Source organism: Podarcis cretensis, assembly GCF_951804945.1.
Source record: "Podarcis cretensis genome assembly, chromosome: 1".
NCBI lineage: Eukaryota > Metazoa > Chordata > Lepidosauria > Squamata > Lacertidae > Podarcis > Podarcis cretensis.
In genome coordinates this window covers 73,132,472-73,160,367 of record NC_137170.1, presented here as the reverse complement: position 1 = coordinate 73,160,367, position 27,896 = coordinate 73,132,472, and the positions used below count along the sequence as shown (strand labels likewise).

At 40.7% G+C, this 27,896-nt stretch overlaps 1 long non-coding RNA gene across 1 annotated transcript in view; it reads left to right on the top strand.

Annotated features, from left to right (window-relative positions):
* LOC307211045 overlaps positions 1–27,896 on the top strand; it is a 68,268-nt gene that overhangs the window by 14,923 nt on the left and 25,449 nt on the right. The window contains exon 2 of the long non-coding RNA XR_013836264.1: positions 1,729–1,820. This is a non-coding gene — a long non-coding RNA (uncharacterized lncRNA). The remainder of the gene's footprint in view (positions 1–1,728; positions 1,821–27,896) is intronic.

Genomic DNA, 27,896 nt, shown 5'->3' with positions numbered 1-27,896 from the left:
CACCTTCACCACTCCCCCCCACCAAGGTATCTCCATATGGGCTAGAAACTTGATTGAACACTAATATTTACATCTGATCTCCATGAAATTGACTTGAATGCTGCTTTATGTATGTGTAGCAAAAATCAGCTACATACATGTTATCAACTGGATTATGTTTTCTAATTATCCATAGTCTGTAGCTCCCAAGTTAAAGTATGCTATGTAATAGAGGTAGGGCGTGAACTAACTTGTATATACACCCTATGCTGTGTGTAATAGTGTTGACTCTCATAATTCATTCAGTATGGCAAATTTTCTTCTCAATTACTGAATTATGTAGCAAATTTGAAATTGTGCTATGCATCTTCTTTGGCATAATGTCAGCTGCTGTGTATGGGTGTTTAAACTTTACTTTTGCCTCTTTGATTTATTTATGCAAGCAAGATTTGTCATGAATTTTAATCCAAGCAAAACGCTGTGACACCCACAATAGCCTGTAAATCTGCTTTGCTGTAGCAGCAGCAGCCCTATGAAAAGAAGTAATGTGGAATAGTTGTAAGCTCTGCCAAGCCAGTTTCTCATCTCAGGCATTGTTGCATAAAATGCATTTTATGTATTGGAAGGAAACATACATCTGGAGTCTTTAGTTATTTTTTAATACAGAACAGTAGAACCTTTGGGAATATTGTGATTTCTAAGTTTTCTGATAGGCATGCTCCCACAGCAGAAGTGCTTTCTTCACAGAGATATACACTGCTACAAGTCTTTATTCATTTATTTATCATGCTGCAATTCCCTAAAAAGAAAAGACTTATTCTATGCAAAAAATAAAAAAAACAACCCCTCACATTGCTCCAATGGATAATCACAGATTCTGTTTAAATAATTGATACATAAAATTACTTTTGCCGACTAGCTCAGTTATAGTCATGTGACAGGGTATATCGTGTTTTAACCAGAGCAATTATTATTCCACAAAAAAAAAAAAAAGTACAGAAAGGAGCAGTGAAAGGAGTTGAGTTCAGTGTGTAGGTTTGCGGAAGGAAGCCAACACATTTGTCAAAGCAGTTACACCAACTGAAAACAGCTAAAACAGATTATAGTCACAGGAATAGGATGGGCCCTTAGGTGTCAAAGGCCAAGGTAAAGAAATGTGGCTGCAGCATCCACCCAAAACAGTATAGTGAAAGTGCCACACACACTTCTATGAGGAGGAAATGCCACAATTTAGGCCAGGCTTCCTCAACCTCGGCCCTCCAGATGTTTTGAGACTACAGTTCCCATCATCCCTGACCACTGGTCCTGCTAGCTAGGGATCATGGGAGTTGTAGGCCAAAAACATCTGGAGAGCTGAGGTTGAGGAAGCCTGATTTAGGCATTGCTACATAGCATGTCCTCTCCCAGGCCACCACTACCTGAACTTCTGAGGGAGGTGCAACTACCAAGACTGCTCCCTCCAGTACTCGTAACAGCCCGAAGGGTCTGTACAGAGGGCAATGATCTCTCTGGAGCATAAGTTGTAATATAAAGGAAAGCAAGAATTTGTCTATTTCTAGTCTTTGTCAGTTTAACATGTGTTCATACCCAAGTCCATCCCATGCCACTTCTGTATTAACCTATCCATTTTTTAAAATCTACATGGAAGTTCATATCTAAACATTTAAATATGCACCCCCCCCACAAATCACACTTATCTAAATATATTTTATCCTAAAATGTGCATTTCCCCCCTGTGTATATTTACAGCAGAGAACTGCATCACAAAATCTGAAGAAATGCGAAATCTGAAGGGTGACTGTGCTCCAGTTGTCACAAGTCCTCCAGGTGGCGCGGATCAGGTCAGTTCTTATTGGAATTTGCAAAGACAGAATTCCTCAAGCATGCCGGGTAATGTAATTCAGGTTACAAACAGATGGATTAGTTCACCTTTTGATTTCAAATCGTTAAGAGGTCCCTGTAAAGAAACTATTATGGAACTTAATGGAAGAGGCATAACGTAGACCTTAGGGGCATGGGCTTTATGGTACATTTTGATAGGAAACGAAGTGCAGCAAATATAATCCATACTGAATGTCAGAAGATGTAAATTTGATTGTGAAGACTTCTGTAACAGTTTTTAGGACCACAGCTCAATGTTTCAGGATGTGTACGCACATGATTCAAAGCCCTACCATTGCCACATCTTTGTTTTTGTTTATATACACAATGGGGTTATCTAGTTATCTTCTAATTGGAAATGCCTCTGTCTGAGATCTTTGAGAGCTGCTGAGTAGGCATAACTGACCTGGATGGAGAAATAGTCCAATGTAGTTTAAGGCAACTACCTATGTCCTTTCAGGTAGAGCCAGTGTGGTGTAGTGGTTAAGAGCGGTAGACTCCTAATCTGGGTAGAAGAAAGAACATGATTATTTATATTATTCACGCTGGCAACAGATTACTATATATTTTTTAAGGGAGGAGGAGAAAGTAGGCTATTTTAATAATAGAGAACACAATATAATATAAACTGATATTTGAACCTATTATTGCACAAGAGAAAGCACCTGCTTAGGTTATAAGTGCTGCAATGTGTGCAGCAGCAGCAGCAGCAGCAGCAGCTTTTGGCCTGCACCATGTCTTCATCTCCTCCTTTCCCCAGTGAGAGTTATGCAAAACCATGTAACTCGCTGGCATGTAAGTCACAGGCTGCCCTCAGGCTAACTTCTGCACTTCGCTTTTTGTACCATGTTCAAGTTTCGTTCTGCGGGATATGCATATCTTGCAAACAAGATCTCTAATGGGGGCTGCTATGCGTTTGGCTGACGGTGCAGTTTTGCTTCTCGAGCAGCAAACACACATGGTTCTGCTTTTGGAAAGGCAGAGCAGATGAACTGCTTGGGAGGGAAGTTCCCAATCAACTTCTTGATTCACACAACCATATGTTTAGTGGTGGGTATTACCATGAGAAGACTTCTGTTGTCATATAGCTCCTTTGTGGGAGGGGGGGGGCACGTGAGTCTTGTGTATGCTCAAATACATGTCAAGATCAAAGGCCTCAGCTCCTGACTCAACCATCATTTTGAAAGTTTTCCCATACAGTTATAAATAACATGTTTAAAAATATCTAAGCTGTGATTATATATTACTATATGGTTGAATGAACTGTCCACTACCATTGTGGTTTTTTTTTGGCTTGGTTCAGAGCTGCAAGGTTTCACGTGTGAAGGTAATTGTTTTCCTGTCTGCTGTACTCCTGCATTGCAGGGGTTTGGACTCGGTGGCCCTTGGGGTCCCTTCTGACTCTACAGATCTATAATTATATGATTCTTTTGTCAAGAGCTGCTGGAATTTCTGTATGGCTGGTGGGGATGAATCAGCGTACAGTGGGGAGGTTCAAAAAGGTATCTACATGGTGCCTAGAGAATAACTTGCACTTAAATATTAGCAAAGGGACGCAGGTGGCGCTGTGGGTTAAAGCCTCAGCGCCTAGGGCTTGCCGATCGAAAGGTCGGCGGTTCGAATCCCTGCGGCGGGGTGCGCTCCCGCTGCTCGGTCCCAGCGCCTGCCAACCTAGCAGTTCGAAAGCACCTCCGGGTGCAAGTAGATAAATAGGGACCGCTTACCAGCGGGAAGGTAAACGGCGTTTCCGTGTGCGGCTCTGGCTCTGGCTCTGGTTCTGGCTCTGGCCAGAGCAGCGATGTCACGCTGGCCACGTGACCCGGAAGTGTCTCCGGACAGCGCTGGCCCCTGGCCTCTTAAGTGAGATGGGCGCACAACCCCAGAGTCTGTCAAGACTGGCCCGTACGGGCAGGGGTACCTTTACCTTTACCTAAATATTAGCAAGACAAAGGAAATGGTGTTGGACTTTCGGAGGAAGAGAGGGGAACTAGCCCCGTTGTATATCGGGGGGTGGGTTGTGTGGAGAGAGTCTCTTCCTTTAAATTCCTGGAGTTTACCTTAGTGAAGACTTCATTTGGAAAAACAATATAATTTAGGTGGTTAGGAAGGCCCAACAGAGACTCCATTTCCTCAGGGTCTTGTGAAAGAACAATGTTAAACAACAACTGATGACCTCCTTCTACCAGTCCACAATAGAAAGTGTCCTCTTCTATTGTATCACAATGTGGTACATTGGCTTGACAGCCACAGACAGAAAGTCTCTACAGAGGGTGGTGAACACAGCACATGATATCATGGGCTGTCCCCTGAGCCCGCTAGATGACATCACAAGGGATCGTTGCCTTAGGAGAGCGAGAAAAATTCTCAGGGACAATTCACACCCCAGCCAGCACCTCTTTAATCTTCTACCCTTGGGCAGGAGATATAGAAGTATAATCAGTCGTACCAACAAGCTAAAAAACAGTTTCTATCCTTAGGCTGTTAGGCTGCTGAACGGAAAATAATATAGTGCAACTGACTTTTGGGGTTGGTGTGTTGTGCGACAAGCACACAGAGTGCAACGAGATTGAGTGTTTGTGGGTGGGGGAGGGAGTCTCAGTTAATTTCATTGTACACAGGTTGTACATTGACAATAAAGGTATAATTATAATTATAATTATTATGGCTGCCTTTTGTGGTGAACTGCTGAAGGTAGCATTCTCTCAATGAAGATCCTTCTGGATTGACTCCACCTACATGGCTTGCCATCAGATCATCTGGGCAGCAAGGAGTATTCACAGCTTTCTTTTCCTTCTGAACCATTTCCACCGAAAGTCTTCCTGAGTTCTGGTGTGTCGCTGTGTTCTTGGTTGGTCTCTGCTCCTGCCTTGATCTTTGGTTCTAATCACTGACCTGTATCATGTTCCCTGGCTCCTGGCTCATCTCTGATTGCTGCCCAGAACACAAGCCCTGGCAGTTGTTTGGCAATTTGCTGTGCTTTTCTATTCATTCATCACGGTCTAGTAACTGCAGGAGGAGAGGCAGCAGACTTGTTGGGAACAACACCTGGCACCTCCTCCTAAAAAGCAGCTGTTGCTGCCTGCACTATTTGAGAGAGAGATAGAACTGTGCTGAAGGGGTGAACACATGGTCCCAATAATTCTTAGCAAGCTGGATTCAGACAGATGGGGGGGGGAGCCTATTCAGACGCACCTCCCCAGCAGAGACTTGAGAAGCCATGCTCACTTGTCCTTTCATGCCAGATGAAGACAGGCTGCAGCTGGTGCAAAATGTGGCTGCTAGATCGGTAAATCAGGTCCTTTCTTAAAGAGGGCACGTATTGCAGTGAGACCTGGACAACCGACACCCTGTGTTGTGGGTGGGTACAATTGGTCAGCCACAAGACCCGATTGGTAGGTCCCTCGTAGCTGGGTGCAATCTGGCCAATGGGACGCAGTCTAAACAGTTCAAGGGACCTATTTATGCCCATGCACATGACCCAGAGCTTCCTCTTTCAGCGCATGCATTCGGAACACCCGCCCACCTCGCCCTACTTTTAGGGCTTTTTGCTTGACCTTGCTATGCCGTCGTGTGTCGTTGTGACAGGGGCATGCAGGGATTTTCCCCACTTGGCTGATTGGCTGTTGCCATTTGGGTTTTGCCTGCCACGTAGCAAATCGTCACAACTTGTAAGGTTGCGGATAGGCTCTATTTAAGATGATATGTATGGGAGAATGCTCTCGCCATCCCTATGTGAAGGGTATTCCGTTAAAGGAATCCAGGGACTCGATGGTTTGGTCAACCCCTGAGAGGGGGTTGTGGCCATGCCTGAGTCCAGGGGGACATTTGGGTGGCAGAGTTAGGCCATTCCCGGCTTTCCACTTATCCAGGTGTTCACCCTTGGCTGACCTATGCTGGAACCCTGGGTCAGCACTACCTGCATGGCAGGGAGCTTGTCAAACCAGACCCTATGCAACCAGTCACTTTCTGTATACATAAAGCCTAAATTCAACAAAAAACCAAACCAAAATTTGAGTCATGTGTGAATTTATTTAGGGGGGAGATTTCTGGGTCTGAAGAAGCAATGGGGCAGCCTGGTGGGACCCAGTGTCTCCAAAGCCATAATGGCTGCCAGTGAGATACCAGGTGCAGTTCAAGGTGTTAGTATTACCATATGGACTGGGATCCAAGTAGTGAAAGAACATCTTGACCAATAGCAACCATCTCGGCCCCTACAATTGGCAGGGGAGGCCCTGTAGGTGATGCCGCTGATGAGTTCTGCCCAGTTGCTTTCATTGGATCACCCTGAGTTCTAGTATTTCTCCATACCATCAGTAATATAATGCAGCTCTATCCTGCCCTTCACCTCTTTACCCTCATTTTTTTCTAAACTAAAAAGCCCCAAATATAACCTTTCCAAATAGGGGAGGTTCTTCACCCCTTTGGTTTTTTGGTTGTTCTTTTCTGATGCTTTTCCAGCTCCTTTTTGGGGACAGGCCATTCTTGTCACCTGTTGCCCTGTTCCAATTAATTATTTATATTTTCTCCCTGTTGGTGGATCATTTTATTAGCTTTCAGGGTCCTTCATTTTGGTGTTTTAGGGAAATCTGTATTTCTTTCATACTCCTTTTCTTCTTCCCTCTCTCCCCAATGTTGTCTTCATTTTACACTCATTTATGTTTGCTTTCTATACTTGGTATTTGTACAGTTCTTACTTTTCATGACCTCTTTGTTTCTGCAGCTGCTGGTGGGTTTATTTTAGGAGGTGAGGGAATGGGCTGCTGGCTTTTACTCTGGCTTATCAACCCAAAAGGCACAAAGGGAGAGTAAAGCAAATCTCTAAAAAGGCAGGAATCCATTCACAGAACCCTGTCCAATTTTTTGCTGTAAATAATTTATTTTTATTATTCTTTAATGAGAAAGAAAGAAAGAGAGAGAGAGAGAGAGAGAGAGAGAGAGAGAGAGCGCCATGCCAGTTTCATTATTCAGAAGTGGTAGTGCCTGAAATGTTAAGGTTGTGTCAGAAATATAATGGAAGATGAAATACATGACCAGTCTTAATAACTTTTTTGTGGGGTACATTTCTGGAGCTTTGCAATGTCCTGAGTGGTTTCAATTTTAAAGTGTATGTAGGGGAGTTTTTGGAAGATAAATAAACAGCAAACAAGAAAGATGTGCTGATATATTTTTTAAATGATTATTTTTAGAATAGTCACAGCTACCCCCAACCAACTTCTGGGATCAATTACAAGTTATATTAGCATTATCTGGGGCTTTTACAGCAGGAAAATGTCTCTGAACATATGCAGAACATATTTCCCACCTTTCTGAGTAACTGAGCAGTCCCCTCTTCAACACATTATAGGGTTCCAGTCTATAAAAGCAAAGGCCAATGTCTAGAACTGGGCTAAAGCATTCATGCTACACTTTTCCAGCAATTTCACGGACAGAGGGAAAAGGTCAAGTGAAGACTAGGATAGTTTCTGTAGGGGCAGGAGAGGTTGCTATTGTAAGATGAGATGACAGAGTTTTGAGCTTATTTCTCTTTCTTTTACTACCTGAAAAATTGCTGAAAATACCCCTCTTTAAGGGGGACTAATGGCTCTGTGTAAATTGACAGAGAGATTTGAGTTAGAAACATAGAAATGTAGAGTTGGAAGTCACCCCCTTACATCCTTGCATTGCAGCTTTGAGATGAATAATCCAGTTTTTTTAATTTTTAACTAGGACTATTTATTTTTTAACTAAACATCTAAATGGCTGTTTAAGTGGTAAATAATACAGCTTTTTTTTAAAATAAAATGGAACAGATAAGGTCAATAGCATTAGTAGAGTGCCTTTATTTCACTGCTTCAGGAATATCAACTGAGCATGCTCAGCCCCCCTCCCCTCTCTTTAGAAGTTAACACAACTTAAGGTACTAGAAAGTAGGAACTTGGGAAGTGTAGGGATGCCAAGAAAGAGGGAACTTAGCTCAGGGGTAAAGTACCTGCTTTGAATGCTGAAGATCCCAACTTCAACCTTCACCATCTCTCCTTCAGAAAGAATCTGGTAGCAAGTGATGGGAAACTTTGCCCGAGACTCTAGAGAGTCTCAGTCAGTCAAAGTAGACAAGACTGGGCTAGACAGATGGAAGATTATGGCCTGGAATAAGGCAGCTTCCCATAGGCTGTCCCAGAGACCTCTGAATCCCCAGGGCAACCTATCCTTTCCAACAGAGGAGCACCTGCTCTTGCACTGCATTAGTCATGTCAACCTTGGAATGCCCAGCTTTCAGTCCAACAGGCGTTGCTCTCTATGTGTAATGAGATGGCACGTAACCCCCAGAGATATACTGTAGAGGCCTCACAGGAAAGATCTCATCTTACCAGTGGACCAGCACCTACAAAACACACACACACACACACACACAAAAAAAAAAAAAACCTCCTGTAGCCTTTTTGAGCATTGGGTAGGGTGGTTGGGGCTGTGGACTGTCTCCAGCCCAGCTGTGTTGACAGAATAGCAGCTTAGTCAGGGAGAATCTGGGCTCTATAGTTTCAAGAATTTGGCTGCTCTTCTGCTAATTCATAGAATATTATTATTTCTTAAATTTGTGTGCCACGCTTCATCCAAAGATCACGGGGTGGTTCACAGAACAGTTTTTGGGATGGTGCATAAAAAAATTGGAAAATATAAACATAGTTAAGCAGTGAACATCTTGGCCAAATTGATCTATACACCTATACACAGCACCAGCACTCCCCATCAACAAAAGAGGATTTGCAGTCATGTGTTTAATCATCATCATCTATGATGCTGCCTTCTACTGAGTCAGGTCCTTGGTTCATCTAGCTCAGCAATGTCAATACTGACTGGTAGTGGCTCTACAGGAGACATTCCCAGGCCTGCCTGGAGATGCCCTGGACTGAAGCTAGGACCTCTTGCATGCAAAGTAGATGACCTAAGACTGAGCTACAGCTCTTGCCTAAACCAAGCTTGCGTGGGTATTTTTTAAATTTAAAGTCTTTACATCCCACTCTGCAAACTTCCTGGGACAGAGGGCTAATTTCCATAAAGCACCAAGCACAATGACGACAGCAAACAAATGCATGTCCTTCTTCCTCTCCCCCCCCCAATTTTTTTTCAATTGCTTTTCCAAAGGAATTTAAGACAAACAAACATACATAAATCCTAATTGTAATTAAACCAATCTTAGTAACATTGCTAAGTGACTTCCTCAAATCTTCCTGGTTGAATTTCATTGTATATCATTTTAACAGTTTTCCAAAATCAATTTCTCAAAGAATTAACTTGATCACTTAACATCTTTCATTCTTTCCAATTTAGCTTTAAACATCTTAAATCCTATCCTTACATATTTAAATCCTAAGCCTATCTAATATTTGCTAGCTTTTCCAATTAAGTTATCTTAACATATTTAGCTAAGTAGGCTTTAAATTTCATCCATTCTTCCTGGTACTCCTCCTCCTTCTGGTCGCGGACTCTTCCAGTCAGGTTGGAAAAGTCCATCATCTTCATCTGCCAATCTTCCACTGTTGGTACTTCTTGTGTTTTCCAATTCTTTGCTAACAAAATTCTTGTTGCAGTTGTGGCATACAAAAACAATTTAACATCTTTCGTGGGCAATTCCAAACCTATTATTCCAAGAAGAAAGGCCTCTGGTTTCTTAATAAATGTATATTTCAACATTTTTTTCAATTCATTGTAAATCTTCTCCCAGAAGTCTTTCACCTTGGGGCAGGTCGACCACATATGATAAAAGGTACCTTCTTTTTCTTTGCATTTCCAACATAAATTATCACTGTTATGATAAATCTTTGCTAACTTTACAGGGGTCAAGTACCATCTATACATCATTTTCATTATATTTTCCTTTAACATTGTACATGCAGTGAACTTAACCCCTTTCCTCCACAACCTTTCCCAATCTTCAAACATTATGTTATGTCCCACATCTTTTGCCCAATCTATCATTACAGATTTAACTTGTTCATCCTTTGTATGCCTCTTCTTAACTGATTGTATGGACATGTATTTTGTATCATTTCCTTGCCACAAAATTTGTTCATTTATGGGATTCCTTACCCGTCCTTCACCAAAAAGCGGGCTATTATAATGCAGGTTACAACAATATAATATTGTAAACAGTTAAGGCAATTTACATCAAAGTATTAAAATCAGTTAAGATTTATAATATGTCTTAAATAAAGTAATCCTAAGACACAGCATCATTCCTTTCAGTGAATCTGGAGTATTCTGCTATTTAAAGAAGCCAACAAATAGTTTCCAATGAATCATTGTGTATTCATGGCATCTGATGCTTCATTAGCACATCTGAATTGTTCTAACTCTCTCTTGATATCCTGGATATAAATGTTTAGGATTGTGTAGGGACTAGGGGAAATAATTAGCCAAGGCACAAATTACAGTTAGGGTACCTTACGACAATTGACATTCAAAGTACTGAGACAGCTATTTGCCATTTGTGATTTGTGGAATCTCAGCTTTGTGTCCATTATAGTTAAACAAAGCCTAATTTTATAGCTGTGTATCCTATAAAATTGGATCAAAATGGATCTGGGTTAATTCTACTCGGCGGAATTTGGTGTTCTCTCACTTAGGATAAATGGTTAGCATTGGAGATATGGATAGCAATATGCCATAAAATCCAGCTTGTGGATAGCCCAAAAAGTGTTCACAAAAAATAAAACCTGGATGAAAGCTCTCAATTAAATTGTTTATAATTACTTGTCTCATCCATATACACAAATATTGTATAGGCTCACATCCTTCCTTGCACTTACATAAGTTTAGCTCTGTTGGTTTAGCTAATCAGAGGCCTCTTGAGAAGCCCACAAGCAGGAGACACCATGACAATATCCTTCTCTCACTATTATTTCCAGCAACTGGCGTTCAGATCCATGCTGTGTCTGATTCTGAAGGGAATATATAGCCATAATGGCTAGCAGCCTGCATGAATTTGTCTTTTTGTCCCTTCAAAGCTATTTAAATAAAGTCACTAGTCCTGAAAGTGCTGCATTTTTATTTATTTATTTGAAAGTATTTAAATATTGTCTGATATTTAAAAAAATCTCTAAGCAGTGTCAGTGAGTTACTGGGTCTAATTCAAGGTGTTAGACTGGAAAGTAGCCAATGTAACACCAATTTTTAAAAAGAGGTCCAGGGGAAATCCTGGAAATCACTGGCTAATTAGCTGAAACTCTGTCCTGGGAAAACTAGTGGAAAGTATTGTTTAAGAGAAAATAACCAAGCATATAGAAGAACAAGTCTTGCTGAAGCAGAGCCAGCACGGCTTCTGGAAGGGCAGGGCCTGCCTCACCAGCCTGTTAGAGTTCTTTGCGAGTACTAACAACTATATAGACAGAAGTGACCTGGTGGACATAGTGTACTTTGACTTTCCAAAAGCTTTTGACTCAAGGCCTTTTTGCACCATTTATAGTTGCATAGTTGCAACTTTTAAAATATGTTTTGGACAGGTTATCACATGAAATCATTCAGCTAGTATGATAATGTTCTCAAAAACCTACTTTTCCCTACACCACTTTGAAAAAGACTTTTGGGAAAGATTCCGGCTGGATCCTCAGTAATTTCTATTGTGTGGAATACATACTGGCACCATCCTGCTTTCTGTGTTGGGGTTGTTGGGGGTGGTTTTGGAGACATCTGTTTCCCTCTCACTGGTGAGCTTAGTTCAGAGGACAAGTTGGGCAGATGGAAGTGTCAAAGTACTGCACATGACAGCAATCATTAGCTGCATATAAAATTTCATGACAAGAACAAGGTTGTTGGTGTTGCCTATTGCTCAGGGAGTCACAAAGTTCCTCGTCTAATCTCCTATACTTCCAACAAGATCAGTATTCTGGAATAAAAAGGTAAAGGTAAAGGTACCCCTGCCCGTACGGGCCAGTCGTGTCCGACTCTGGGGTTGTGCGCCCATCTCACTTAAGAGGCCAGGGGCCAGCGCTGTCCACAGACACTTCCAGGTCACGTGGCCAGCATGACAAGCTGCATCTGGCAAGCCAGCGCAACATACGGAACGCCGTTTACCTTCCCGCTGGTAAACCCTATTTATCTACTTGCACCCGGAGGTGCTTTCGAACTGCTAGGTTGGCAGGCGCTGGGACCGAGCAACGGGAGCGCACCCCGCCGCGGGGATTCGAACCGCCGACCTGAAGATCGGCAAGTCCTAGGCGCTGAGGTTTTACCCACAGCGCCACCCACGTCCCTGATTCTGGAATACTAGGCATTAAAAAGTTTTAAGCCAAAAAGGGGGCATTCCCTTGCACATGTTTATAACTCTGACATTTACTTGCTGGAGAAACATGAAGATACATTAGGAGTGTGACTACAATCGTGGAGCTTTTCTCAGTTCAGGGAAAAGCTACCCTCATTCAAAATAGCGACATGTGAGTAAAGAAAATAAAGAAGAGGAAAAGTTGGTGTCCATCACCACATTTCACACGGCAGTGGGTTCCACAGATGGACAATGTACCGTGTGAAGCTCTCACTTTTGACTGTCCTGAATCTCCCACCATTGTCCTGCCCTCCACTGGTCCCCTCACTACACATAGAAATGAATGGCTGAAACCAGGAAATCTCCTCTATTATTATCTAATATTATTGAAGAGAAGGTTAAAAATAACTGCAGTCTTGAACTCAGAGGCCAACGTGTATACGGGTGCAACCTCACAGGCTGAGCAAATGTATGATTGACAGAAGGTTCATCTGAGTTTGGTGGAGCTTACTCCCAAGTAAGTTTGCATAGGACTGTAGCTCTTTTCTTTTCTCATTCACACAGCGAGATAATTGACTCAGACAAGGATAGTGTGTAGCATAAATGAAAACTGTATGTATACCCAGCCGTCTCGACTGACGTAAGCATAGCTCTTGCCCGGTGAATGGCTAGCATTTTTGTCATAATGAGGTGCCAGCCACTGCACAAGTCACAACTCACAAAACTAAGCTGACTTATTTATTTTATTAAGTTACAATGAGTAGATGATATGAGCCAAGGAAACAGTCCTGGCTAACACATACCAAATAAATTCAAATTAGAAACAGGCTCCTGAAAGCTAACAGTATTTTCTTTGCTTCAGAAAGTTCAACACATGAAAATGATAGGAAAACTCAAGGCCTGCAGTTCAATAAGAAAGCACAAGCTTGGATAACAAGATGTCCTTAGCTGTGCTACAGTGGTAAAACAATGGTCATAAATGTGATGAATTGATCAGAGTTAGATAATAAGGATCTCGCCTTCCTCCATATGATAAACCTTCAGATTTAGAGAAAATGTCAGGAAAGCTTTGTTGGAGTTAGTGTCTTTTGTTCTGAAATTATGAACTTTTGGTCATATTATACTTACACAGTTTTCATTGTAGCTATCTTATTTTTAATTGTGTATATCAGTACAAAGAAGATGCAGTGAGATTTCAAAAGGCCTCATGATTTGATACCAGTAACCAAACTGGGACCTATTTCACACATAGTAGTTTTCCTACATGGAAGTAGGAAAACAAGTATAATCAGATGTCAGTATCAGTTTATCGGTGAGAGTCTGTGAGACTTCAGTCCCAGCTATAGAGTCTTCTACAAATGGAAATCAGCAATCAATATCAAATGTCAGAACAGCATTCAGATGAAGTACTTAGCTGCATAAATGATTTACAGTGGTGCCCCGCAAGACGAATGCCTCGCAAGACGAAAAACTCGCTAGACGAAATGGTTTTCCGTTTTTCGAGGCGCTTCGCAAGACGAATTTCCCTATGGGCTTGCTTCGCAAGACGAAAACGTCTTGCGAGTCTTGTGAGTTTTTTCCCCTTTCCCCCCCCCCTTTTTCTAAGCCGCTAAGCCACTAATAGCCGCTAAGCCGCCAATAGCGCTAAGCCGCTAATAGGGGTGCTTCACAAGACGAAAAAACCGCAAGACGAAGAGACTCGCAGAACGAATTAATTTCGTCTTGCGAGGTACCACTGTATGTCTGTTTCCCAGTGTATGTACAACATTCATTGTCCTTGGTTTTTTAAAAAGTAACAATATGTTTTAGCGAAGGCAAGCAAGATGGTTTGAGCATATACAGTAACGCCAATCCTAGCCTGATGGCACTGGCTGCCAACTAGTTTCAAGGCCCAATTAAACAATCTATTGCCTTTTAAATAGAGTGTGTTTGTGTTTGTTACTTACTATGTTATGTGTTTTGTGTTTTTATATTAGAAATTACCCTGCAATCCTCAGATGAAGGGAGGTATACAAATTCAATAAATAAAATACATTCCTAACTTATGGGGGGGGAACAACCACACTTTTCCAGCTAAGATATCATAACAACAGAATTCAAATAACAAAAAATGCTCCAGGACTAATGAAATAACTAGATTTAACATGCCCACAACCCAAGCAGACATCTAACGCATTGCTTTAACTGTGTGATTATTTAATGCATTATTATTTCTCAGATGGCCCCTACAGTCATGCTGTTTATACAAATGTTCGCTGGCAACTTTGCACTCAGTATATATAATTTTACTGTTTGAACTTAAAAGTCACAAGGCTGAAATAAAAAGGCATGGGTGGCGCCTTGCCATACTGCCCCTGGAGAACAAGAGGCCGACAGCTCATGATTCGGTGCCAACAGGTTGCTGGGAACTCGACTAAACGGAGCAGCAATAAGTCTACACTGTGGAGCTTTGCTGAAAGATGTGATCACACCTCCTAATGTGACTCCATGGCTCTGTTACTTACAGCTAAATTACATTATTATGACTTCATTGTTGAATCCCAATTCTCCTAATTATAGCCTAGAGATCTATTATTTGATTTTGTAACACCAAGTGCTTCTTTTCTAAATCATGTAATCTCTTGTAGCTTATTAATGTCAGGTTTGTGCACACACAGGGACTTGGTTGTTTGCCAGGCAGAATCAAATTTTCAAATTTTCACTGTGTTATGTTGTGAGGATTTGCTTGTTACAATCTAATTATATTGGCACTGAAAGCAAAATTATATTATAAAGCACTTTAACTCTTTCACGGGAACAGATTTGCATATGTTAAGTGTCCTCATTGCCATTGGTTTATTAGCCTTTTCATCAGAAAATATCTCTTGGAATTGTATGCCGAAGATAAGAATTTCTGCGGTGTTACCTCTTTATCTTCACTGGAATGTGGCTTTCAGTTCATTAAAATATTCTCTCAAAATATGGGGTGTGAAACTACCATATAGTAATATGAACAATTAGGAGTCCTGTGGCACCATTAATATTAGTTTTTTTATTGTGGCATAAGCTTTCATGGGCAGAAGCCCACTTTCTCAGAAAAAAGCAGTGTTGTTTGTATCAGTTACCTTGTTCATTCATACTTGTAGGATTCCTAGGCATGGATTTCATGTGAACGGCAGTAGCTGCAGTCCTTAAATCATATAGTCAGGAACACATTGCCATTCATATAAAAGAAACTAATATAGATAGTTGCTTACATCAGACAAAAGTTGGCAATCATTTATTCATGTTAGCTGACACAGCACATATTTCTCTATCCCTGCAGTGAACTTGTTCTAGAGCAAAGAAGCCTATGCAGACTTTGTAGTCCGGAGGATGCTTCTTGAGCTATGGTACCTGACTGATACATTAAGGTACATTAACATGAAAGACACAACCTGCTCTTACAGGTAAAAGAATCAAAAGATGCACTGTGCAGTGCAGTTCTCTGTGAGTCGTGGTGTTGGAGGCAAATAATACACCAACCCTGCAGAAGCTGAGTAGGTCTTGGTTTGGTGTGGGAGACTGCTAGGGAACCCTACAGAATATACATTGGCTGGATGTAGATGTAATGAGTAATGCTTAAGTCAGTACTCAAGACACAATGTCATATTTAACTAACTTGATCACTGATATTGAGAAATTGTTATGGGACTATCAATATTCTTTATTGTCTACATTCTGAAAGTGACTAGAACCACAAATGTCAAGAACCTCATATTTTGCGCTTTACACAAACATATAGTATTTACTTATACAATTTCTTGGTTTTATTATTATGGGACAAATGAAACCACCACCTAAGGCTGTGCCAAATGTTCTTGGACCAGTACTTTTGGTATATAGGGGAATTGGGGGGGGGCTTGCTCTCTCTGCTATAGATGTCCTCTGTGTGGGCATTCTTGTGTCCTCCATGGCAATCATCCCATATTAATTTACATTTAAAATCCTTCATCAGTTCAGACCCCGGAGTGGTTTACAACAGCATTCTGCCCACCTGCAATTCTCAGGAGAGAGAGGGAGAGGGAGAGAGAGAGAGAGAGAGAGAGAGAGAGAGAGAGAGAGAGATCGAAGGTCTCCTCCCATTGATCTTCATGGCTCACTGCAGATTTGAACCTGCCAACGTGTAACCAACCACTATGCCACAATGGCTTCCAAACCATATACTGCACAACTGTATGGGTTTCACTCACAGAGAAGTGTCCATTTTTCATAGGAATGAGCCAAGGTCTGGGGTGATTGCATTATTCAGCCAAGAGCTTGTGGCAGGCCCAAGCCCTTAGGTTTAACTGAAAAGCTGACCTTGTTACCTAATTATAATATATTTCACTTTCCTATTATTAGTCTGCAGTGTCTGAAAACGATGCTGTTTCAGCTGGATTTAATGTTATGCGTGTTCCAGTTATATATACTTTTTTCTGGGAAAATATTTAATACAAAATCAATTACTAATAAAAGGGAATTTGAACCCAAAGGAGACTCCCCCCAGAAAACCAATTTTCAGTGGCAATGTGACCCATTAATGAGCTCTGCTCTGTGCTGCCATTGTGCTGAGTGCCTCCTAATGAAATACAGCAGGTTAATGGTTGTGGTACAGTGGACTTAAATATGAACCACAGCAGGTGTGTATCTTAATGAGGTGTTAATAGTGCGGCAGGTGCATGTAAATAAGGAACACTGAGGGTAGTAATGGGTGAGTCAAGAGGGCCAAGTACCGAAAACATTGAAAGCTGGAACACACATAATGGCTCGTTTACGCTCTGATTGTTTGCAATGCAATGTTTGCTCCCCAGCAAGTGAATCTGGAAAACTATTTTAAATGATCACATTGTCCTCACAGAGTTCTGTTTAGAAGATATTTCAAGGCATTTGTGGCAATGTCTAGTGCATTGAGGCTGGGCAGAAAATTCCAGCTTTTACTCATTCCTTCCTACTGCCACTTTTTTTTTGTTTTGTTTCTTGGGATGGGCAAAAATGCCCATTTCAGTTACTCCGTGTTTTTCATTTTTAAAAATCTTCACTTCTCCACATCTGCTTCCTTGAGGGAAAAAATTCTCATGAAAATTCATCAGCATTTTAGTGTGAATTTTTCCTAATTTACACATTTTTGCATGTAGTTTTTCCTAAAATACACATTTCTGTATCTTCCCCTGATATAATGTATTTTTGCATGTTACTTTCACTAATATATGCATTTTATGCACACTTTAACCTAATAACTGTTGTGCACATTACCTGATTGGAGATTTGTGTTATAAAATTTGGAGAAGTGTAAATTTCAAAAGATATCTGTGTTTTGGGTAATGTTCAGAAAGTATGTAACTGGTAAGTTAGCCTTTGGATGCAACCTGAATTGAATTTCTGCTCCATCCCTGATCACCACTTCAAAAGCTTTCCAGTGATGTTATTCCTAACAAATTAAATGTCCTCTTCTTAGCTCTGTTTCTACTTTACTTGTCTGCGGCTTGTAGCACCAACCTCACTGCTCACAATATCTTTCTACCACCTTGGCAGAAAGGAAAGCATTCCTTACTTCTTCTGTCTTATCTTTCCAATATTTTCTCTTACAAAAATCACGCCACTAGCCCAGAAAAACTCATTCTGCTTGTCCCATTGGGATCAATGGGATACGATATCCTCAGGTAAGATAGGGAAAATTGCTCAGTGGCAGAGCAGCTACTTTCAGTGTGAAAGGTCCCTGGTTCAGTTCCTGGAACCTCAAGGCAAGGCAGAGAACGGCAGAGAGTGGCCGCAGCCTAAAACCCTGGCGAGTCACTGTCTATCATTGTAGATAATACTGGGCTAGACGGTCAGCTTTCTGAGTTTCTATGTTCTTCTTGCTCATATTTCCTGCTGGGAAGATCTCAAACATCTCAGGTTAAATATGATGAAAAGCAGAGCTCCTAATCTCTTCCCCAGCACCACACCCCAGCTCTCTTTCCTTACCGCTAGAAAGGCACCGTTTTAGTGTATTTTAAGAAGTTTACATTTTGTATTTTGTTGCATAGGAGTCAACTCCTAGGGGCTGTGGGGGCTTTGGCAATAATAATAATAATAATAATAATAATAATAATAATAATAATAATAATAATTTATTTATACCCCGCCCATCTGACTGGGTTTCCCCAGCCACTCTGGGCGGCTTCCAACAAAACACTAAAATACAATAACCTATTAAACATTAAAAGCTTCCCTAAACAGGGCTGCCTTCGGATGTCTTCTAAAAGTTTGGTAATTATTTTTCTCTTTGACATCTGGTGGGAGGGTGTTCCACAGGGCGGGTGCTACTACCAAGAAGGCCCTCTGCCTGGTTCCCTGTAACTTGGTTTCTCGCAGCGAGGGAACCGCCAGAAGTCCCTTTGTGCTGGTCCTCAGTGTCCGGGCAGAACGATGGAGGTGGAGACGCTCCTTCAGGTATACTGGACAGAGGCTGTTTAGGGCTTTAAAGGTCAGCACCAACACTTGGAATTGTGCTCGGAAATGTACTGGAAGCCAGTGTAGGTCTTTCAAGACTGGTGTTATATGGTCTCGGCGGCCGCTCCCAGCCACCAGTCTAGCTGCCACATTCTGGATTAGTTGTAGTTTCCGGGTCACCTTCAAAGGTAGCCCCACATAGAGCGCATTGCAGTAGTCCAAGCGAGAGGTAACCAGAGCATGTACCACTCTGGCGAGACAGCCTGCGGGTGCCCCCAAGATGACGGGCATTCCCATTCAAATGGTGTGCGCGCACTGTCATGTGATCAATTATGCAGGGGAAGGGCTTTCCTGGGCCCCCACAATATTTTATTCAAGTTGGCACCCCTGCTCTGTTGTAAAAGAGGATGGAGTACAAAAGAACAGGATTGTAGAAGTATAACAGCTTATTGAGAATGTCAAAAACAAAATATGGAAGCTGCCACCGCCACTGCTAAAGGAAACAATAAAGAAGGGTGGACCTAGCTCCTTCAATAATGATCAGTTGGCGTAGCCCCTATTTGAAGGCCTGAATTTGCTCCTTCTTTACTCTCTCACAACAGTCACCAAAATAATAATGTTATAAGTTTTCATCTCAGTCCTAAGTCTGCCCCTGGCTGGCAGTGGTATGGCTTGGTAGAGCCATGCAGCCACCACTGCAACCACAGACCCATTGCTTGCACAGGCCAGGGAGGAAGGCAGAAAGCAATAAGGATGAGGATGCCCCTTTACTGTGCCAGATCCCAGGCTGACATAGCAACAAGGGCAGTCCAGGCCTCTTTACTATCAGAACCACCCCTCACAATGCCCCATTGTGGGTGAGGGAGGTTTCCTCTGGCTATACCATTGGCAGGGATACTGCTGGCAGTAGCTTCCTACCTGCTGCTTGTGTGGGCACTTTGGGGTGCTCCTTGCTGGTGGGTCTTTCCCACCAATAAGAAAGCTCCTCCACCAGTGAGGGATGATGGAGGGACACATTAACTCCACCTAAATCCCTTCTGTTGAAGAGCATCTGTGGCTTGGATCGCTCTGGAAAACAGTTTCTATTCGAAAGCCTGGTCTGAATCCAGATTAATAGATCTAGATCAGGAGAGGGCAGACTTCAGACTTGTTAAATCTCCTTTGCTTTTGTGTTTTGTGTCTGTGTGCAAGGTTTATTTTTCACTAAAACTTCAGCCAGAGCCAGATGCAAAAGAGAAATAAGGAACATTCAGAGCCTAGGAATTTGTTTTCACTACCAGAGCAGGACACAAACCTTCCATACAGAAAGAAACTCTTGGTGGGTTTTCTTCATTTTAGCAACTGAAATTAGGTGGGGAAAGCAGTTTTGTTTGTTGCTATTGTTAAACAATTGGGTGTCAAAAACATTTACTGATTTACTGCAGATCAGCCCAAGGTCTACCAGTAGTTTCCGGTCTGTCTACCTTCTGCTCACCCCTCAACTAGAATGTTGTTGTTGCTTTAAAGAGTAATTACAGACATTTCACTTCATAAGACTTCAGTATTTATAACTTTTCCACCTATTGAACTGCTCCATTTATATGGAACAAGAGAAATTATAGATCCAAGCCTTGGGTGAAAAGTAGAAAAGAAACCTTGCATTGAGAAGCCAGGGCCGGGGAGAAAACATATGTTAGTCTTGTGAGGTGTTCATTTCTGTTCAATTTGTGAGTGAAGCTGACAGGCACTTTAGACAACTTACCATGACACCGGGTGCCATAAACGTGACGCAGAGATCCATAAATGTGACAGAGTGTTTCTAAAAGAACTACCGACATTTAAAGCATCGTTCTCATTCTCTAAAGATGGAATATTTACTGTAAGTGCAGATTGTTGAGATCTGGTGGCTAATCTGCTACCTGCACTGCTGTAATGTGTTTGTGAATACTCATAACAAGTATGCAAATTATCAGCCTCCATGACTTGACTGTGCTGCAAACCAGAGCTGACAGCACAATAGAATACAATAAAAGGAAGTGTCAGCATTGCACTCTGAATGCTGGAACATAGAGAAACAAACACCATGAGTGCAAACCAAAATAAATATATGTAATTGACAAGTGTACAGTATCACGTATAGCTCCTTGCAGTACCCTGTTTATTATAGGAGCCAGCCAAGTATAGAGGCATGCCCCCAGCACCCAAACAGTTTAAAAAGAAGATGGGAATTGGCAGGTGTGCATCCCCCCCCCATATATTTTAGCAAAACAGAATCGGCAAGCTAAGTTAAATTCTTGCAGAAACAAACAAACAAACAAACAAACAAAATAATGATTGTTATGAGATAATTGGGGCAAAAAAGTTGGATTTCTCAAGGCAGACATCACCCTTACAGGATTAGGACTGCCGTCCATAATCCAATATAATACTTCAAATGATGGAGAGAATAAGAGAAGAGGAGGGAAGAGGGATATTGATCTTCCTTTCCCCTCTTCCTTCAGCTTACAGGATTTTTCCTCTGTACCCCATTATGCCTCAACAATCATGAAAAAGACCCCCTTTTGCTTATTCTGCTGATAAAGCCCTAGAGGCAGAGAGGCAAAAGCAGGAGACCTGTTGCAAGGAGGCCTCTGTGACTGGACCCCTATCTTCACTATGCCCCCTTGGATGGCTTCTGGGATGTGGGCACGGGATTGCTGCCTAAATCATTTCACAGTTTTGAAATATGATTGAGGTTCATTTTGGGGGAAAGCAGAGAAACAGTATAGGAGATTGTGCAGGCCATGAGTGTATGGTGGTTTCATTCTGATTCTAAAATGTTAGGATGTTCACATAAGCATTTGACTATTCATACGTATTTCTTCATAAACTCTATGTGCAACATACAGTTCCTTTTTTCACCTCATTGTCAAGTGCAATATGTGAATGCTGGTAAGTGCTGATTAGTTTAAGATTAGAAATGAATGCATTAAAGGCCACACAAAGCTAGAATTCATGGAGACTGTACGCTGCAGCTTCATGAACTGGAATCAGGAACTGGTGTAAACTAGAGGATGCTACATTTTGTTCACTTCTAAGTCACAGCTTGTTTTTATTTTTCCTTATTTATCTTTTCTTGCCACATAGTTTAAGCTAGTGTGCTTAGTTGGAAAAACATGTTTAATTGCACTTTACAGATATTCTCATTTGAAAAGAAGAAAAATGTTTTTCAAATAAAGTTCTAAAATGTTTAGGGAAACATCTGGACATTTTTTTATAAAAAGAATATGAGAGACATGTAGAACCTCAGATTCTTTAGAAGGCTGCGTGTTACAAATGTATTTGATACCATGGAAGAAAGCCCGCACAATAATCTGTTCTCACTCTTTTAATGTAAAGCAGTCTCTGTTGCTAAACACAAATTTGATACAGGGGAATTCACTTCCGTTACATTCTAAATCTGAAATCAATACGCAAAATAGATTTTTCATTTGGTGTTTCGAATTTATTTTTATTCCTTTATTTTAAAAAAGAAAAGAGAAACTGTTTACAATTGGGCTCAATTTAATTTAATCTGAAGACTCTTTCTCACATGATAACGTGTAGCAGGAACAAATAGTTGTGCAAGTGATGCATAAGTCAACTTTTCAAGGCCTATAGCCTAAACTCAAAATGGGGACTCGCCAGGAGCAGGACATGTATACCATGTTTCACACAATAAGGGATTATTTCTCAGAAACCCCTATAACTAGAGGAACAACACAGTGTTGTGATTTGAGTGTCCCAATTCAGCCATGAAACTCATTGGATGACCTTGAGCCAATAACTGTCTTTCAACTGAACCTACCCCAAACAGTGGTTTTGAGAATAAAAATGGCGGCGGCAGCGTGGGGAGAAAACAATGTATGCCACTTTGAGTGCTGTGGATGAAAGGAAATTTATAAATGTCATAGCGAATCAATAAACAAAAGTATAGTTGTCATGAGATGAACATACAAAGGAACCACAACAAACACTCTTTAAAAAATGGCTTCTTGTCATTTAACATTGGATAGTTTTGAGAACATACTTTTGACTATTGCTGTGAATTTCTTTGTCCTCTGCCTGAAACACACACAGGGGAAGCTGAAATGTTGCTCTTAGGACTTCCAGTTTTCTCTGTGAGAAAAAAGATGCATGAGAGAAAAGGATAAGAGTCCCATGCAATAAGAGTCCCGTGAAAGAGAATATGAGTTCACTTCTTATACAAGACAATAAGCAACAAATGGAGTAAGTATCACTTCCACATGTTTGACTATAGTACATTTCTCAGTAAAACTCTAAAACAGGAAAACAATGCAGCCCACCATGTAGAAACACACACACACACACACACACACACACACAATATTGGCTGTTACAGTATGCAGATCTGATGGGTTGGAGCCAGACTTAGTCATGCTTAGAACTTATGTTCCCTTGATCTAAATGTTCCTACTCTAAGCATGACAGGAAGTCTGGATCCTATCTCCCATAAAGGAATCATGGAGTTAGGGAACCCAAGAGCAATCTGCAGCTTTGATTGGGTAGGAAACCCACTAAATACCATGAGTTACTAAATATCAGGAGAAGGAAAACTCAGATCCTAAACATCCGCTGCCTTATGACTAGACTCATTCGTGAGAAAGGCTTCAGGAGTAAATCCCAAGGAATAATCTGTACCCACTGCTTGTGGGACATCTTGGGGAGAATAAAAGGTTAAGGAGTAAACCCTACATGTATCTAGAATGGAGTCCCTAAGACAGTTGAATGGCATATTGTGTGCTGTCCCTGATAACTCCTGCAGCCTAGCTGGTGCCAAATATATTGCTCTGCTTTCCTTTAGATCACATTAGGGAAGCTGAGAGTGGAGTCCTGTCATCTGGGTAGCCCAGGACCTCCATACACACTGCCCAGGCTTGTACACCAGAGTGGAGGTACACTCCATTGTCTTGTGAGACAGAAAGATGCCAACAACTGGAAGTCCTTCTTCCACATAGGATTCAAATTTCTGTTCGTATGCAACAATGTTTTTAATAGAGAACACACACATTTTCAGATAAAGATGGCACCTTGTAGTCCTATGAATAACATCTACCCTGCTGAACAACTACTGCATTGGGACATTGTTCACAGAAAGTGAAATTCATGTAATTCCCATGTTAATCTGTGCACCTTGAAGTTACATTGTGGCTAATGTTGCTATAAGTATTGCAGTCTCTTCTGGACTGGGCTACCGATGACTTTATGGTCACTCTTTTCTTCTTCTATTAGGACACAGTCTATGCTTATCTGTGTTCTCCCATTCCGGACTGCATAGTTCTGGCTCTAAATTGGAAAACAAATAGCTACTGGCAGCTTGGATTACAGCTATAATTTTAGGAAATGGTGGACTATATCGAGAGAGGGCAGAAAGTAATGTAATACAAGAGTCAGTGGAATGACTTGCTTAAATACATATTAAAGAATAATACGGTAGATAAATTGTTTAGTTTTTAAAAGCATTCACAGTCTGCAACGCTATCCAGGAGAGCCAGAACACTCTTCTCCTCTAATCATTTCTGAAGACTCCAAAACAGCACACACATTTTAGCATACTTGAATTATCATTTGCTGCAATGCTGTTCCGTTTCGGCTGCATATATGAACAATCTAAACTATCTGATTTAATGTAGCTTCTAACAACCTGCTTTTGTGATATGCCACTTCATACCTCCACACACACCTCGTAAATACACAGAAATTTGTGCCCAGAACAATGCCATAATTCTAAAGTGGTTTTGAGAACATGACAAGGTGACTTACATATCCACTTATTTTGAGGGTGCCAGATTTGTATGCACATTAAGACACTGGGGAAGAAAACTTCCCCAATTTTATTTTTTCCTTGTGAGGGTGACTGAATGGCCTTAAACAGTGGTATTGTCCTTCGTGAAACACCTGCCAGGTTGATTTATTTGCTGAGGAATCCCTGCCTTCTGCCATGAGCCTCGTGAGGCATGTTCCATGCAGCCCAAACGCACGAGTCATTGCCCCAGTCTCTTGTAGCATAGCCCAACATTGCTCCAGAGTTAACCAAAGAACATGGGAAGTTTGGAAGCGTAGAAGTTTTTAAAGCCTTTAAATAAAGAAGCAGAGTCTGCACATTGTTAACTGAGCCATGTCCAGTTGTCCTCTGTGCTCACAGCACACACTATGATGGCACATCCCTCGATATTGCTGAGTTCCCAATATCCTTACACAGCCAAGGTAACCTGAAAACCATGCCTCTTAGTTATGGCAGTAGGTCATTAGAGGTTCCTGGGAGGAGGAAGATGGGGGTAAGGAGGGAGAAGATAGAGGGCAGGAGCAGAAGATGCTGAACTACAACTCCCAGCAGTCTTGGTGAACATGATCAATGACTAGGGTTGATGGGAGTTGCAACATCTGGAAGGCCACTGGTTTCCCATACTTGATCTAGAAGGATTCTGAAAAGGGGGATTCAAAGATGATGCAAAGGATGGAATTTGGTACCCTATCTCTCTATCTATCATCTATCTATCTATCTCTCTATCTATCTATCTATCTATCATCTATCTATCTATCTATCTATCATCTATCTATCTATCTATCTATCTATCTATCTATCTATCTATCTATCATCTATCTATCTATCTATCTATCATCTATCTATATCTGTCTATCTATCTATCTATCTATCTATCTATCTATCTATCTATCTATCATCTATCTATCTATCTATCTATCTATCTATCATCTATCTATCTATCATCTATATCTATCTATATCTATCTATCATCTATCTATCTATCATCTATCATCTATATCTATCTATCTATCATCTATCTATCTATCTATCTATCTATCTATCATCTATCTATCTATCTATCTATATCTATCTATCTATCATCTATCTATCATCTATCTATCTATATCTATCTATCTATCTATCTATCTATCTATCTATCTATCATCTATCTATCTATCTATATCTCTATCTATCATATCTATCTATCTATCATCTATCTATCTATCTATCTATCTATCATCTATCTATCTATCTATCATCTATCTATCTATCTATCTATCTCTATCATCTATCTATCTATCTATCTATCTATCTATCTATCTATCTATCATCTATCTATCTATCATCTATCTATCTATCTATCTATCTATCTATCTATCATCTATCTATCTATCTATCTATCTATCTATCTATCTATCATCTATCTATCTATATCTATCTATCATCTATCTATCATCTATCTATCTATCTATCTATTTATCTATCTATCTATCTATCTATCTATCATCTATCTATCACCTATCTATCTATCATCTATATCTATCTATCTATCTATATATCATCTATCTATCATCTATCTATCTATCATCTATCTATCTATCTATCTATCTATCTATCTATATCTATCTATCATCTATCTATCTATCTATCATCTATCATCTATCATCTATCTATCTATCTATCTATCTATCTATCATCTATCATCTATCATCTATCTATCTATCTATCTATCTATCTATCTATCTATCATCTATCTATCTATCTATCTATCAATCATCTATATCTATCTATCTATCTATCTATCTATCTATCTATCTATCTATCTATCTATCTATCTATCTATCTATCTGTCTCTATCTCTATCTCTATCTCTATCTCTATCTATCTCTATCTATCTATCTATCTATCTATCATCTATCTATCTATCTATCATCTATCTATCTATCTTACATTCTTCCATATGAAAAGAACATGAAAACGCTAAACTCTTATGATCAGCCACTGATGTCCTGTTGTGTATCCTCCTCCATCATCTGAAATCAGCCAGGCACAAGAAGTAGGGCCTTTTCTGTGATGCCACTGAGATTCTGGAACACGCTGCCCAAGGGCATTGGCCTGGCCCCACCACTGTTTGCCTTCTGACAGACTAAAATTAACCTTCTCCAGCAAGCATTTTGGGGTGCTGCCCAGCGAACTGGGCTGTGGTGGTGCTCTGCTGATTCTTTTTAAATTGTATTATACTTCTAGGGAGCTGTGTGTGTGCAATATTCCTTGCTTTGTTTTAATTGTAAGCCATCTTGAGTATATTTTTGTTCTACAGAAAGGCAGGTTGAATGTAAAATAAATAAATACTTTTAATCTACAATTTTTAGAACTACTCTGAAATATCAAACTAAGGGGACATTGTATAAATCCAGATCTCCCTTCATATAATTTACACAGCTGTCCAATTAAATGATCATCCCAATTATGAAAGGCTGTTAAAAATACATTTTTGCTCAAGGAGTTAGACACTTTAATTTCATTGGGGACTTTAAAATATTATACAGAAAAGCCAAACATTTCATAACTGTATTGAAAGTAAGATTAACACTCCTCTTACAAAAACTACCTTCTAAAAGTGGGATTGTGGTGATCTGGATTTATTTTCTCTTGACATGTTCCATACATATAGTTCTTACAGAGTTTGCAGTTCAAATGGTTTATTTGTCTAGCTACCTCTAATGCAAATTCAACTGGATACCCAAGCCAGGCCAGACACCTTTCTTCAATTGTTTTCTTTGTGTTCTTTCTTAACAATAAGTACATGCCAGTGAGTCAAGTCTATCTGGAGGCTCTGTCTTCAAATCACAGGTGGGAAGAATGGGTTGTACTAACTCAGAGTTTCTGAATCCTTTTGAGCTCAAATCCAATCTCAGCTCATGCTACTTTGTCTCTAGCACCATAGATGTTCAATATCCATGTACACTATTGCCTCATGCTATATGCAAGGATCTGTGGATTGCAGGCCTGTAGCAACCATGGGATTAAAAGAGGATTTGAACAAAGCCTCTTGGATGCTTCCAAAATTTACGTACAGTCATACATTATGAATATAATCAAAGCTGGACAGGAATTGGGGGAAATGATGCCCAGTTTGGAATACAGGTGCACAATACAAGTGTGCCAAATTCATATTCTGAACCTGTAATTGTGAATTTTGGCCACATCGCACACAGTTTTTCATTTTCCTAGGCTCTGTGCAGGATTTTGACTAGTTAACTCACTCTTCATTTCTCCCCCTAGGTGGCAATATTCTATTGCTGGCAGTTTCCCTCTAAAAAGTTAGATTGCTTGTGAGTATTCCATGTCATTATAGGGTTAGGCAGGTGGGACCTCAGAGCCAGGCAACACTTAATAACACACACACCCCTTATGTGCAAAGATGGATATGCCCATTAGTGTATACTACTGCTGCTGTGACTATCCCTGAACTGGTTCCTACAACACCCCAAGAGCCAAATTTTATAATCAAAGTGAAACAGTCTTATAAACAATGTTGCATCAGAACCATGAACTCAGTGCAAGATCATAGACCCTATT